The following is a 15,936-nucleotide window of genomic DNA, read 5'->3' on the forward strand; positions in this document are numbered from 1 at the left end:
TCAACAGTTGGAAGCTTAATGTATGCAATGGTCTGCACAAGGCCTGATATTGCACATGCAGTGGGAGTTGTAAGCAGGTACATGAACAATCCAGGAAAGGAACATTGGATGGTAGTGAAATGGATTCTCAGATATTTGAAAGGTACCACAAATCAATCATTATGCTTTGGTGGTTCAAACATCTCCCTACAAGGATATGTTGATACAGATATGGCAGGTGACAGAGATAACAGGAGGAGCACTACAGGATATGTATTTACTGTTGGAGGAATAGCTGTCAGTTGGGTTTCAAAAATCCAAAGTGTTGTTGCACTTTCAACAACAGAAGCAGAGTATGTTGCTGCTACAGAGGCTAGTAAAGAAATGATTTGGTTACAAAGGTTTATGGGTGAATTGGGTAAGGAGCATGATATGGGCACGTTATACAGTGATAGTCAAAGTGCCATTCATCTTGCAAAGAACTCAGCATTTCATTCCAGGACTAAACACATATAGCTCAAGTACCATTTCATACGATCAGTGTTGGAAGATGGAGAGTTGAAGCTGGAAAAGATACACACTAGCCAGAATCCTGCAGATATGCTAACAAAAGTTGTAACCAGGGAGAAACTGAGAATATGCTCAGTTTCAGTTGGTCTTCAAGGATGACGATGAAGATGAGAAACAGCCAGGTCCAAAGAGGAGTCATTGTCCAGCAAATGGAGCAGCGGTGGAGTTGCTACAATCAGTCTCCAAGTGGGAGATTGTTGGGTGTGGAGCCTGATTATCTTCTATATTCAAAGGTATCGCCACATAGGACCCCAGTTCGAAATGGGGGCGGCAACGCCGCCCGTAAAATATTCGCTGCAGGGGGGGTCCAGGGGGGGCGGCTGCGACCTTTGGGAGCCCCCCCCTGGCGGCCCCCGAAGCTAAAAACAACTGTAAAATTGCCTTGTAAAAGTATAGTAATTTCTAGTCAATCTAGGTCGTTCATTAGGCGAATGATCTGATGGTAGAACTTATGTTTAGTTTAGGGTTTCTTGCCCTAGAAGGCAACCCCTCTCTTTGTATGAGGGTATTGTATTTGAGGTTGTGTGATAGATGTGTATTCTGTGAGCGAGAAACAGAGAGGTGAGACTGTGAGAGAAAACAGAGGATATTACAGCGGATTTGCTGTAGGTTGTGTCTCTTCATTTTGCTGGATAATAGAAAGGAAGGACTGGCTGTTCGGGGTGGACGTAGCCCAAACTGGGTGAACCACGTACATCTGTGTCTCTCTTGTTTTGTGCATTTTCTGTGTTTATATTTCTGCAATATTTTATGTGTTCCATTGCTCCGTAATATATAATTTTCTAACAAGACTTGTTCCATGGAGTCGCGCAACATTAGATCAATATTTCATAACTACATTATTCATCCACAACATATATCACAAACACAAATAACATAAGTAAACATATTAACACAAGAATTCTTCAACAATCTTCTATTGATCTTCAATATGGTATTACATACTCAAAACTACCCTACGCACTCAACTGCAGGGGTTCGCGCTCTTAGCTGCAGATTCTACTTTAGGCCTCTGCACAATTAGTTGTGGAGCCTTTCTCTTTCTATCTACTTTCTCCTTACTTGCCATTTTTCCTTTCTCAGACCTAGACATGCCTTAGACTCTCTAAGACACACCTATTTATAGCTTTTTACATACAATCCCATGGTCCACGAACCAAGGGTGGATCTCAAAACTGACTCAACTTTCACATAAATAAGGGGCTAAAACCCCTTTGAATCCTAACCATCTATGCACTTCACATTCACAAATTACGGAGACTTTACATGTTTTACCAAAATAAACATCAAAACTTGGGTTTTTAACCCCAAAACTGACCCAGGGGACCCCACACCAACAGGCCCCCAACACAAAGGTGATGACTTGCACTGCGATATTGCTGTGAAGATCCCACATCTCCACTTCTACTACTGCAACCTCAGCAGCGCTCTGCGTAGCTGCCTGCTTGAATTCTTCCACTAGCTGGTCCTTCTGCGGTCAGCTTCGTCGTTTGTTGTCTCTGCTGCAAGCCGGTGAGATTTTCCTGAATGTTATTCGAGACCTGGTAAGCTTTGTCTAACCAGGGCCCCAATCTAGCCTTAAGCAAGGCCTCCTTCTTCTGTGTTGCTTCAACCTGCGTGAGTAGCTTCTTCCCTTCTTACAATTTGGTGAGGCGTTGTGTTGGGGCAATGGAGCGCGTTGTTGCCCGAACTTCATTTTATTGTTTCTACAACTCTCGAATCTTTGTATTCAGTATCTACAGGTTTGGGTCTTCCTGCAGAATCGTCACCAATTCCATTTCCTACTCAAATATAGCCAAGAAGTCAGTGACTGCGGCATCCAAAGTGGCCATCCCTTCTTTAATGGCAGCTTCACGCTGCTCCCTAACCTTGGGCGGAGTTGTAGGCTGCAATTTTAGCTGCAACTCAGTGATTTTCATATTGAGTTCAAATTGAACTCGTCCAACCTCTGCCTTCATCTCACGCACTCCAGCAGCTAACTTCCTGATCTTAGCTTCCGGTTGTGCATCTTCGGGAATGTGAAGCCTGGGCACTGTTCTGCATGCCTCTACAACTGCAGACTCTAGTCAGGAACTCTATCCCTACAGGGTTTCCTTTTCTTTTAAGGCTTACATTTTCTCAGTGAACATCTGTTCATTTTTCACCCTGTATTCACTGATCAGATTGAGAGCGCGCTGCTCCCGAGCTCTCAATTCCTCCATCACCCTTGCCTACAGTGTGTGAAGAAGCTCATTTGAGAGCGCTGCGATGTTTAGCCCGATGTTCTTAAGGGTGCTTAAGATGATGCGGTCATAGATTGAATCTGCGCGTAGGGACCCTTATGGTAAAGTAACAGTGCGAAGGTACAGGGTCATTACCAATTTCATAGCCTGGCTCGTCCCCGGTGCCAGGCTCACTTATTTTGCGCTCGCTTGACCCGCGACGACCTGTATCCTGTTAGCCTAGATTTGCAGCTCATGCAGATCCTTCTAGACGCTCCCCAGCATCTGCATATACTACTGCTCGAACTGTTGTAGCACTTCAGTTCTAGTGTCTCTTACTTTGTCTTCGATCTCATCGAGATCGCCCTCCGCCAATACCATGGGATCATCATGCGACTTGTCTGATTTCTACTTTTTCCAGGGAACTTCTTGCTACTCCTGTCCATGCTTCTTGAGCCAAAACTAGGTGCTCTTCCCCTCATCTGCTCTGTCACCATGTTCATATTTTTCTTCCTCCTCGGTCTTGGGTGAAGGGGATTTTCCGCTTCTCTCTAACTCACGTTGTTCTTTCTCAGCCTGCTCCTTAGCAGCACTCTCTTTCTCCATCCGAGCCTTCTCAGCAACTTCCTTCTTTCTTTGCGCGGCCAAGTTTTGTGCAGCCTACTTAGCTGCCTCCTTTCTTTTCTGTGTGGTTGAGCTTCCCGCGCCATTATTGGTTGTGGCATCCAAGTCTGAGGGGGCATGCCACTCTGCTGGCCATTGCTTGATTACCTCTTGTATGTCTGTATTTTTTACCAAATATGGAAAGTCACGCCATTTCTATCGCGGTTCTTTCCATGCCTGAATGTGAACTCGATGGAAGTCATCCTTGAATGTGGCATAAGCTAACAACAATGTGTACAAGGTCGGGGACAACCTTGGGCGCTGGTTGATGACCATGCGAAGGCTTGATTCCATCAGAACCTAGAATATTTTTGTTTCTGTGATGCGCACGGGGTCCTTTGTGGCCTATAAGGAGGTGAACTGGCGGCCTCCGGAAATCCTTCTTTCAACGGAGGAAACTGGTTGTCCTTCAGCAGCTCCCATGTGACCAACACAATGGAGAGCAGAAACCAAGCATAATGGAATGGCTTGGTCTCATCCTGGACCTCGCAACAATTCACGAGGAATTCCTAGCATAGGTACCTTAACCAATTGAATTTCATACCCTTCGCACATTGTGTAGCTAGGGAGACCACAGGCACCGTAACTTCATCCGTGCAGCACTTCCTCATTACATTCCCTGCTAAGATTTATGTGGCAATTTTCACCGCGGGATCGTTTATGGAAGTGATTGAGTATCCATGTGCCTTTTTCATGAGGGAAAAATCCTTCTTCATCTTTTCTGCCAAATCCTTTTCTCCTATCTTTCCACCCAGCTCCATGGTTGGATTCAAACCCTCGTATGGCAGGCACGTGATCCTGTGGATGAGCATGTCAGTGATGGGTATAGACCACCCTATCCATAAGCATCCATCATGCACCAAAGTAAGTAATTGACACATAGAGGTTGTGTTGATAGTGGTGTGGTGATAATGGGACACCTAAGTATGTGTAGTAGACGCGCTTCATATAGTTGGTTGTTGCTAGGTGAGGGAACCTATCATGATCTGTAAGGTCCCAATATTACATCTTCAACAGGGGGATCCGCGCAAGGTGCGAACCTTCAAAGGGATCCTGCTTCGGCAGCAGGGGTGTAGAAATGACAAATTTGTCTGAGTCTGGGTCCTTGGTGACCTTCATCTTCCCCTTGCATGGAGGGATATAGTTAGGCAACTTTGTAATGGGCTCCATTCCCTCAGCATCTATGTCCTCGGTGCCCTGTCCTTCCTCGGCCTCCAAATCGAAGACCTTCTTGGGCTGCTTGTCTTTCTTTTGTTTTTGAGTTGCAAAGTGTTTTCTGGGTGATTCGCGTACTGGCACTGGCTTCTTTTGTTTATCCTTCTTTGGTTTCTGGGTTTCTCTAGCAGGGGTAGGCTTCGACCTAGGCGACCTCGGCACCATAGGCATAGGAGCCAGAGCTTCTATACTTACTAACTCTGGAGGAGATCCTTCATAAGCGACATCTCCACCAGCACTCACAGTCTTTGCACGGCTTGGTCCTAGCATCTTTTCTAGGATGAATTTCTGATTCACCTCCGATAACTTGGAAAATGCAGGGCTCGCGACTAAGTCCTCCCAATACGAGCGATTCATAGGCAACAGATAATGCAGCTCAATAAAAACTCTAAGGGTGCAAAGTGTTCTCTGTTGGACTGGCATACGTAATTTATAGGGGTTTTTGAATTCAAATTCAACTGTTACCCCCAAAATTCGACCATTAATGCTGTTTTGGCAGTAGATCTTCAAATATTTTGGCCTTAAATGCTGTCAGCCCACTCCTCTAAACTGTCTTTTGGTTTTCAAATCATGAACAGTGACTCCAACGGCCACTTTCTTGCTGAGCTGCGAGATACCTCCCTTCATAGCGCAACTTCCTTTGCGCAGCTTCATAGGTTGTATCTGCATCATCTTTCACGCAGCCCACCTGTTGCATAGTCCTCCAACGCTAGCAGTGTAGTGTATAGTCTTGTGCACCCTTGCAACTGCCTGGAGCACTAAGACTGTCGTACCACCATATAGTCATTGTGTCGGATCCCCTGTATATGGCTTCAATCAGCATCCATTCACCCTTCCCGGAAAAGGTTCTCCATTCATCTTCACAAGTTGAACTGCACCTCCATCTGTAATTTCTTTGATAATATATGGGCCCAGCCAACGCATCTGAAATTTCCCAGGAAACTTAATGAATTTAATATCATATAATAAAACTAGATCATTTAGTTTGAACATGCATAGCTTGATGTGTTGATCGTGCCATGCTTTTTAATGTTCCTTATGTACTTGCTGATGGAATCTAGCCAAGAATATGTCTTCTTCAAGTTCCATAAGTTGCGCGAGCTGTTCTTCCAAGGCTTTGTGATCTGCCATACCTGTGAAAGCTGCTATCCATAGACTAGGGACGATATATTCCATAGGCATCACATCTTCTACACCATAGACCAATCTAAAAGGTGTCTACCCTATCAAATCTTTACAAGTAGTCTGGTAAGCCCATAGCACTGTAGGTACATGCACATCCCAGTCATTTCATTGCGCATTGCAAATATTTGTCAGTGCGTTCTCCAAAATATTATTAAAGGCCTTAATTGTTCCATTCACATGTGGGTGATACAGTGTACTTTTTTGATGATAGACCTGGAACTCCTCAATTAACGCGTTGATTGTCTCTTTTAGAAAGTGCGTACCTCGATCACTCATTAACACTTTCGAGCAGCCAAACCTAGTTAACACATATTCAAACAAAAAATTCATTGTTGTAGCCCATCTGGTTAGGTACTCCATCACAGCGATGATGTAGTGCGCACCAGTCTTCTACCTTGGGGGTTGAATTGGCCCAACAAAATCAATTGCCCATTTTTCAAATGGCTGCAAAGATACTTGAGGATTTAGTGGAAAATTGTCCCTTCGCGATGGTATGTTGGTTCTTTGACATGCATCGCATGCCCTACAATATGCTTTGGATTCTTTATGCATCGTTGGCCACCACATACCTACGCACAAAATATTCTGCACAATCACTTTCCTGCATAGTGTCCTGTCGTAGCTCCTCCACGAGCTTCAGTGAGAATTCTATTTCACTCAAAATCTGGCACATATCTTCGCAATATCTCGTCTGCACCCATCTTATACAAATGTCCTGCAATTACTGAAAAGTCTGCCATGCGCATTACCAATTCCTTCTTTTCCTAATTTTTCTACCCTTCTAGATCCATCCCCATAGTTAAGAAATGAATGATGTCTGCAAAATGATTATCTTCTATATGCACTACGAAGAGTTGCGCATCAGGCAACCCTTCCTCCAAATTAATAGGGTCTTCTCCTATTTCAATCCATGACAGGTGGTTAGGTCTTGTATTCAATCTTCCTAGCTTCACAATCACCTCAAAGTCATACTCCTGAAATAGTAGCAAACATCTACAAATCTTCCTCCCCAACACAGGCTTATTGACCAGGTATTTCAAGGCAGAATGATCTGTGTACATCTTGAAATGTCCGCCCAATAGATAGTGCCTGAACTTTTGAAGTGCATACACCATGGCCAATCCTTCGTGCTCCGTCGTTGAGTAATTCTTTTCGGCCTTTAACAATTTCCTACTTTCAAAGGCTATAGGATGGTTCAGCTCTCCTTCATCGACTTTTGTTAGCACTGCTCCCAATGCAATTCACGAGGCATCAACATGTACATGAAATTCCTTCTTCCAATCAGGGAAGACCAAGATCGATGCAGTGACCATATTCTCTTTCAATACATCCAGACTGTGTTAACATTCTTCATCCCAATAGAATGTAGCATCCTTCTTCAAAAATTTCTCCATGGGCGGGATAATCTGAGCATAAGCCTTGATAAAATTCCTGTAATATCTTGTATGCCCCAACGTCGCACGCAGCAACTTAATGCTCCTTGGGCCTCCAAATTCACTATCACCGTGATCTTGGCAGGGTCCACCGTCAGCCCCTGATTACACACCACATGACCCAACAAGATCCCAAAGGGGACACAAAATAAACACTTCTTCAGATTCAACGTGATCTGGTATCTATGGCATGTGTCCAACATCAAGTGCAGACTTGCTACATGGCGCTTTACTAAACCTAACATCGTCCAATCATCAAAGAACACCTCCAAGAACTTATGGATGAACTCCTTAATTGTTGCTATAACTACGTGAGATAATATCACAGGCGCATTCTTGAGTCCAAATGGAATTAATGTATACTGGAAACAAACCCATTCCGCCACGAAGGTTTTTTTTCTCATATCTTCTGGCATGATCTTGATCTAATGGTACCTATAAGTGAATGAGTGGGCTTCCTGCCCTCCAACATTTTCTAATACTTAGTCTGTAAATGGCGTCAGGAATGGGTCATGGACATAGGAATCATTAAGCTTCCTTATATCAACGCAAATCCTTATTTCATCCTTTTGTTTCTTCTCCTGGACCACCATGGGGTTCACCCAATCAGACTCTTCCACAGGTTCTATGATGCCTACTGTGAGCATCTTATCCAACTCCAAATGAACCTTTTCCTTGTACTTAGGATTCAAGCTATACGACCTCTACTTAACAGGCTTCTCATCCAGTGTCAAAGTGATTTTCATAACACCCAAATCTCATATTATTTCCTTCAGGTCCGAAAACTTAGTAGGGAACATATCCAGATATTCGCGGAGTAACTCAACAACCTTATCCATAGTGGCGTCATCCCAATAATCCCTAATTTTTGCAAAGTTTGGTTCTGCTTTAGTTCAATGTTCACTTGCTTGGTTCTCAACAGTGTGGTGATGTTCGGGTTCTCTATTTGTGGACATTCGACTTCACGATGCCCCTTCACGTATGGAATATTAATATTTCTTGGATCATCATCTTCCCCTTCTGCTGTCACATTATAACATTCCAACACATGGCGCAACTGGGTGCTCCAATCTGGCTGGATCCATTCCAGAGGTTCTTGCAGTATTCTGAAGATCACTGCCTTAACCTCCTACAGAGCTTCATCAATGCTCTCGAACCCATCTTCAAAACTGAAGGTCATTAAGAATCCTTCCCTCAATATATCCCACTCCATGGTGCCATGGCAGAGCTCTGTCTCCAAGTACCAGTTCATAGGGATGGTGTCCAAAGTATGGCAGAATAAATGTACCCACTCCGGTTGCGGCTCCGTTCCATAAGCTTTATCCCACTTCGCTAGGTGATCACGCGGATCATTCCTCCCATCATATTTCTCAGTCAATCAAAGGTTAGGTCGACCAAACTGCATCCTCATCATTCTTCTATAATCCCTCATTTATCAAATCTATCCTTGTGCGTACCCCACCATCGTACAGGCATAGCACATAGTGCCAAATGTAGTGCTTGGAAGCGATGATCCTTAGGGACATCATGCTCAAATGCATAAAAAAACTTATCCACGTCATTTAAACCATCATAATAAGGTAAATTCCTTACCTCCGATGCCACATGACGTAGCAATTTATTCATCGTGTTACAGCGCAACGTAGATAATTCATGCAGCCTATTCTTCTAGTGCTCCAACTCTTCATCTGAATCTAAGGTACAGGAACTTTCCCTGTCCCATGCAGTCCTTCCCTCCACCATCAGGTTAATCTAGTCCTGGTCTCATGCAGTTATTTTGTAGATCTGATCCAAGTCATCATCACTCTTTTCGTAGTCGTAGACTGGTTCAATATAGCGTGACCCTTCTACAGGGTCCAACGGTACTACAATCCGAAGTCATTTCCTTTCAAACGACATTGTCCTCTTCTTCAAGTTGATGACTCCATTCATATTAATGGCCCAGTCGATTCCAAGGAGCACGGGGTATGGATTACTATCATCAACAATCTCTATTACTTCAAAATAATCTAGTGCGCTCGCACCTTCTATATCCATTGTTACTCCATGTAGTCGTCCCATAAGGATCATCTTCTGCAAATTTTCCATTCCAAGCTGGATCAAAGACCATTCCAGCGCAGGTCTCCCCATTCTCTCCCATGTTTACTTAGGGAAAATGTTCACGTCAGAATCCCGATCTAGAATGACCTGGTCCATCTCATATTCTCCTATCTGCATGGTGAGCTTCATCTTCCGCCCTATTTTTTCCTTATGTTTGCCAATTTTTCTAACTAAGTGGTGTCCATCAGGGGCGTTTTCTTTGCCAGCGCATTTGTTTATTAACTCTTGCAAGCCCTTCACACTTTGCTATCACGCAGCAATTTCATGCAAGTCTCTAAGAACATGGTAAGGACAAAGGGATCGACCTCTGTAGGCGCGTTGGTTTCTTGTACTTTTTCCTTGATTCCTGAGGTGGATGCCTCGGCAAAGATTTTCTTGGCCTCCATAAACATTTCCTTCGTGTGCTCCAGATAAAAATCAACTACCTTCTCTAGGGCCTTACAGACCTCTGTCCTCTTCAAGTTATTTTCCCTTATCATCCCTAGTTGTTATCCCGCTTCTCAGCATGATATTCACATTTTGATCTTCTTCGCGGGGCTCAGCTCTCATCATTTTAAAGTTTTGTGTAGGTTTCTAAGGCTGCACCCTTTTCTCCTGCATCTTGGCTATCAACATAGGGCATTCTTCTATAGTGTGGTCAAATTGGCTGCAGTATTGACATGACGTGTGTGTCTGATTCTAACACTCTCGCGTGTAGTGCCCTGACGTTCCATAATTGTAACAAATAAACTGACCCCGACCTCTACTAGGCCCTCCTCCTCCTCGACCTCGTCCTCGTCCCTGATATCCTCCGTGCACTCCTCCAACACCCTGTTCTGGAGGCCAAATTTCTTCTTTTATTTAGTAGGTAGGTGTTCTCTCCATCATCAATTCATGGATGCGACAGTGGTGCTCATTGTGACCCACCAATTTGCAGAAGTTGCAGAACAATTGTTGTGGTTTCTAAACAAACTTTTAAAGCAAATGACAATTATCTGTTACATTTTTTATAGCCACCTAACAAATAACGTACCATAGCGTGGCCCCCACACTCAGTCCTGCGGGAGCTTCTGGCCTCAAGGGAATTGGTCCCCCTCCTGTGATATAGTTCGCGAATATGGGACAATGGTCTTTATCATGTCCCTCGCTCTTACATTTCAGACACTAGACCTCATCACACACCTCTGGCTTAGCCTCCTTTTCCTTCCTCAAGCTCTGCAATTCCAAGCAGAGGTTCTGCAACTGGGAGTGAATCTATTGTACTCCCAAGGTTGCATCCTGAATAGGGGTTGCATGCAGTCTCATTGCAATTTCCAGTGCTTCCGCCTGAGTTCCTATCTTCTACTGTGACAATGAAATACTTAGGTGGGGTAGAAGCGAAGCTATGAACCACTCGTGGTGCTGACCATCTATGAGTTGAATATTAGCTTCACAAATCACACATTTTAGCCTTTGATCTAACTCCCAAGCCATCTCATCAACCCTCATTTTGATCTCCTTAAATCCAACTACTGACTGCGATTCAGACTAAGGCTAGATAAACTCTCTATTTAAAGCATCCTCAGTCTCTGCTAGCGTTGCCACAGGATGATCAGAACAATACTTAATATACCATGTCAGCATGCGATCCTGCAGAGAGATAACCAACTGTGCCTTCTTTATATTGTCATTAGTAATCTATTGCGTCATCCACACAACATTCGCAACAAACCAAAACTGGTCAGTATCTTCGCTCCATGTACCCTTGAAAATTGGAAGCTTCATTATATTCGACATGTTGAACAGTGGAGGTGTGGGCGAAGGTGTATGCTGTGGAGGTGGAGGTGGAGGTGCAGTGGATGCTTGATGTGTTCGTGAAAAACCCTATCTTATCAGTTGAACAACAGTCCGTGTTGAAGCCTGTACCGCTCCCTCGTCATCACTCGAAGGAGGTCCAATCAATGGGCTATATTCAAGACCTGATCTTTCTCGATCTCTGAAGAGTTTTCCACTTCGCGTAGCTCCGAACATCAAGGCAAGGGCATAACCTGTTTTTCACACAAAAAAATTTTAATCCAAGTATTCAAATATCTTATATACTTACTTAGCGGCCCTTTAAAAAATATTCACTCCGCCTCATTGTAGCTGAATGAGGTATCGACTGCAAATTCTATAACAAATCCTCCTATAATTTGATCAAGCCAGTGGTCGAAAATGCATGCGATCTTGTCTTCAGAGGCTTATAATCGCCGTACCAGTTCTGGAGTCCACACTATTCGACCGTCAAGCTTCCATCTTCCTTGGCCATCTGCCAACTTAGCTATCCACTCGTATAGTTTGATCAGGAAGGTGAAGAAGAAAATTTCGTGTATTTCTGTGTACAAGTATCTGTCCAACCACTGCTCCTTTGAAAGGCATGGATTCTTGTTCTCCTGCGCCACAAATTCGTGAATTTTTCTATCCAGCCACTTCTCAATTTCCTTCTTGGTCAGATTCCAATGATGCGACATCATACATCTACTTAAGCAGATCCCAGTCCCGACAACAGAACCATTTGTTGGCTTAGTGGGTCCTAACCTAGGTTCATAGTTAATTGCGCCAAACAAAACCCTACACTATAGAGTTCAGGCTTCTGTGATCCATATCAAGTTTGTGAGAGATTTTCGGCGAAAATCACATGGAATATCATTTGTCGACGCATTTCGAACCAACTAGTGTGGTTCATCGTCAGGACAAGTTGAAGAAACAGATCCAGCCTAGCAAGTTAAATAGTCTGAGCAGAGCCTCCAACGGCTGACTTGACCAACGGCTAGTTTTCCTCTAGGACCGGGGTCAAAATTATTTTATTAATTTAATTAGTAATCTCTGGGATCAATATATAAATATATAAAATTTTAATGGGTATTTAGTTAAAAATTATAAAAAAAATTATAAGTTAATTAGTATTTAAAGGAAATCTAGTTAAATAAAGGACCTTATAATATATGAATAAATTGAATAAATATAAAAGAATTTTACTTAAAAGAATTATTATAAGTTAATTAGTTATATAAAGGGCATTATAATATCAGAATAAAATAAAATAATATCAAAAGGATGCTAGGTTAGTTAGAAAAATATTTAAAAAGTATAAGTTGATTAGAATTTAATTGGAAAATTAGTTATGTAAAGGACCTTATAATAAAATATATATATATATATAAATAATTGTAAAGGGGGGAATATTTATAAAATTAAAAGAAAGTTAGTACCAAAGGACCTATAAGTTAAAAGAAATGAGAAAATTAAGACTCTAAAAAAATAAATAAATAAATAAAAATAAAAATAAAAATAATAAATAATAAATAATAAATAAAATAGAATAAGATAAATAAATAAATAAAAATCAAACTCAAAATAAAAATAAAATAAAAGTAAAATAATAATAATAATAATAAAATAAATAAATAAATGAGTAAAAAAAAAAAAAACCACCAAGTAGAAGGGCGGAAAAACGACTAGGAAGGGAGTGCTGGGACCCAACACCTACTGATTTTCCAGCCATCCTCCCTATTGAGATTGCTTGGCCTCTTTTCAATCTCAAGCGCTTCCCTAAATTTACGATGATGGAAATTTGAAACCTTAGCAATAACACTAGCCTCCTCAATACAAACATGATGATTCGTTTTCTCAGCATGTTCAGCTAAAGCGGAAGACTTAGCTCTCCTATGCTTAAGGTCCGCTGCATGCTCGCTAATCCTTTGATTAATGGAGCGACCAGTCTCCCCAATATAGGGGGTCCCACAGGAACAAGGGATCATATAAACACCTTTCATATCCTTAGGGTCGATAGGATCCTTCACCGATCTGAGGGACATACGAATGGTGTTCAAGGGCCTAAAAGTCACAGGGATACTATGCTTCCTGAGAATCCTTCCAATTCTATCAGTGACCCCCTGAACATACGGAATATGGACCCCCTGAATATGATATTCCATGTGATTTTCGCCGAAAATCTCTCACAAAACCCTACACTACTGTCCCTTTCGACATCAACCCGCGTAGCGCAGGTTGAAGTCTCACCCAAAGCAGTATGGGGGGATGTTGAAACCAAGGTTCTACATCCAGAGATCAGTGTGATGTCTTTATTGCCCTAGATTGACCTTCGCGCAAGTCTATGAGCCCTATCGGTACTACAATTTCCTTTAAACATCTTCTAGACCTACACGAAGGTCTACGATTAGCTTTAAGTGCGAACCTCTAACAGTTGAGTTATCTACTTACGCACATTAGAAAATAACCCTAGATCTGAATTCGCCCATATCTACTTAAGTATTTAATAAACATAACAAGATGTATCATAACCTTCGTGAAGATACTTAACATGCAACACGTACAGTTATTAAGACTTATTCCATGGATTCATGCATCATTAGATCAATATTTCATAAATACATTATTCATCCACAACATATATCACAAACATAAATAACAGAAGTAAACAGATAAACATAGGAATTCTTCAACAGTCTTTTATTGATCTTCAATATGGTACTACAGACTCAAAATTGCCCTGCGCACTCAGCTGTAGGGGTCCGCGCACTCAGCTGTGGATAATTTATCCTTCTATCTAATTGCTCCTTACTTTCCCTTTTTTCCTTTCTCAGGCCTAGACATGCCTTAGACTCTCTACGACACACCTATTTATAGATTTTTACATACAATCCCATGGTCCGCGGACCAAGGGTGGATCTCAAAACCGACTCAACTTTCACATCAACAAGGGGCTAAAACCCCTTTGAATCCTAACCATCTACGTGCTCCGCATCTACAAATCATGGAGACTTTACATCTTTTACCAAAATTTATATCAAAACTTGGCATTTTAACCCCAAAACTGACCCAGGGAACCCATCCCAACAGAATACATCAATGTATCTTGATCAATAAATTCTACAAATATTCGATGAAAACACATCTATTCACACTTTCTAGAATGTACTGGGTACCTTGATTCCCATTATCATTATCATTGGGTTATTTGGATTTTTTAACAGTATACGTCAATAACTGATAATCAACAATGTATCCCATGTTAAACATTAGATCATTTATTCACATAAAACATACTCATACCTTTGGCATGTTTGAATTCAAGACCTTGGGCCATTAGTAGCACCCCCTCTTTATGTTTCTACCTAAGTTGCGTAAGATAGTACCACTAACCCCTATGACATTAGTCCTTTTGGGGGGATTGGTTTGTCCATTTCATTTGTTCTAGTTATCCTCTTAATATACAATAAGACATATCTCCAATGTGTATTTGTTCATCGTTATGATATGTTTTGACATGGATCCATTGTGTACTTTAATTGGAGGTCATGCTTTCTCACACCTTAGCATGGGTATGCCTATCTTAGCAAGAGAGACATCTCATACATTTTATTTTGTTGTAGGTACTTTCCTCATCCAAATTTGGTGCACTCCACTTGGACCCACTCAAAACCTTCCTCCACCATATTATAATGCATTTCTACCATTGACTTCCCTTCTATCATCAAACATTAGGGGGCATCTGTTATAGCATAATTTTCCACCTCATCATCCGAATTGCATTTGATTGCCCCTTATCCCTTCCACATCCATATTTGGAAGATTGGGCCCACTCAAAGCTCTATAAAAATCCTTGTTGACAATCCACTTGCATTTTCTTCTCATTAAAGGAGTGAGTACTCACCAATTCCTTTCATTGCTGACAAGAGTGTGCTAAAAAGGTTAATAAAAATTATAAAGACATGAAAATTATGCTATCCTAAGTAGATTATATAGAAGAAAAAAATGCATAACTCCATAAATCTCATGGAAAAGGGTCCCAACCCTATTGAAATCATATAAATCATGATCCCAAGGAAGCAAAAATTACACACAATCATTGCTGCATTAGAGTTATCATCTAGCCCATAGTAGTAAGGCATATAATTCACCAAGGTTTTTATATCCATAAACTCCCTAAAAATATTTATTTTCAACAAATTCCTTCTCCCTTATCTTGGGATTGAGGCTTGTTACCACTCAAACTAGCAGGGGGTCCTAGAGGGCACTTGCTAGGTCAAGTGATCCAGGTCAGGGTGTGACAAAGGACCCTTCCAAGACCTTTTATTTCCATGATGTGTTAAATTGTATTTTTAAAAGAACATAAATGAATACATCTACATGCTGTAAAGAAATGGAACATGACATTCATCAACACATGAAAATATAAGCCGTTGATAATGAAGTTCGTCCAGGAGGGACTACGTCATTGGGCCCCGGTGTCAAGATGGTGTAGGCTGCTGCATTAAGTGTTTTTAATAGTAATGATGTACATAAGAGGTGATGTCGCTATTATACAAGGAAAATGCCCTCACGCAAGAGTGGCTCCAAGGGATGGTCCGCTACAGGAACTCTTAGTCAAAAGACTCCTATCAGTATGACACAAACTCATGCATGATGATAATGAGCATCCCGCCGACATGGCATAAAAGGTATCTCAATGCAAACATACCTGGTGACAACATGAGTATCCCATCAATATGACAACAAAGGGATCTCAAACAAAACATGACGAATCATGACAACAAATACATCACATAGATGATTCTGCATCACATCAA

This window comes from Pinus tabuliformis, chromosome 2_1 (genome assembly GCF_031772625.1).
Source record: "Pinus tabuliformis cultivar Carrire ecotype Pingquan chromosome 2_1, CPIR1, whole genome shotgun sequence".
Classification (NCBI taxonomy): Eukaryota; Viridiplantae; Streptophyta; class Pinopsida; order Pinales; family Pinaceae; genus Pinus; species Pinus tabuliformis.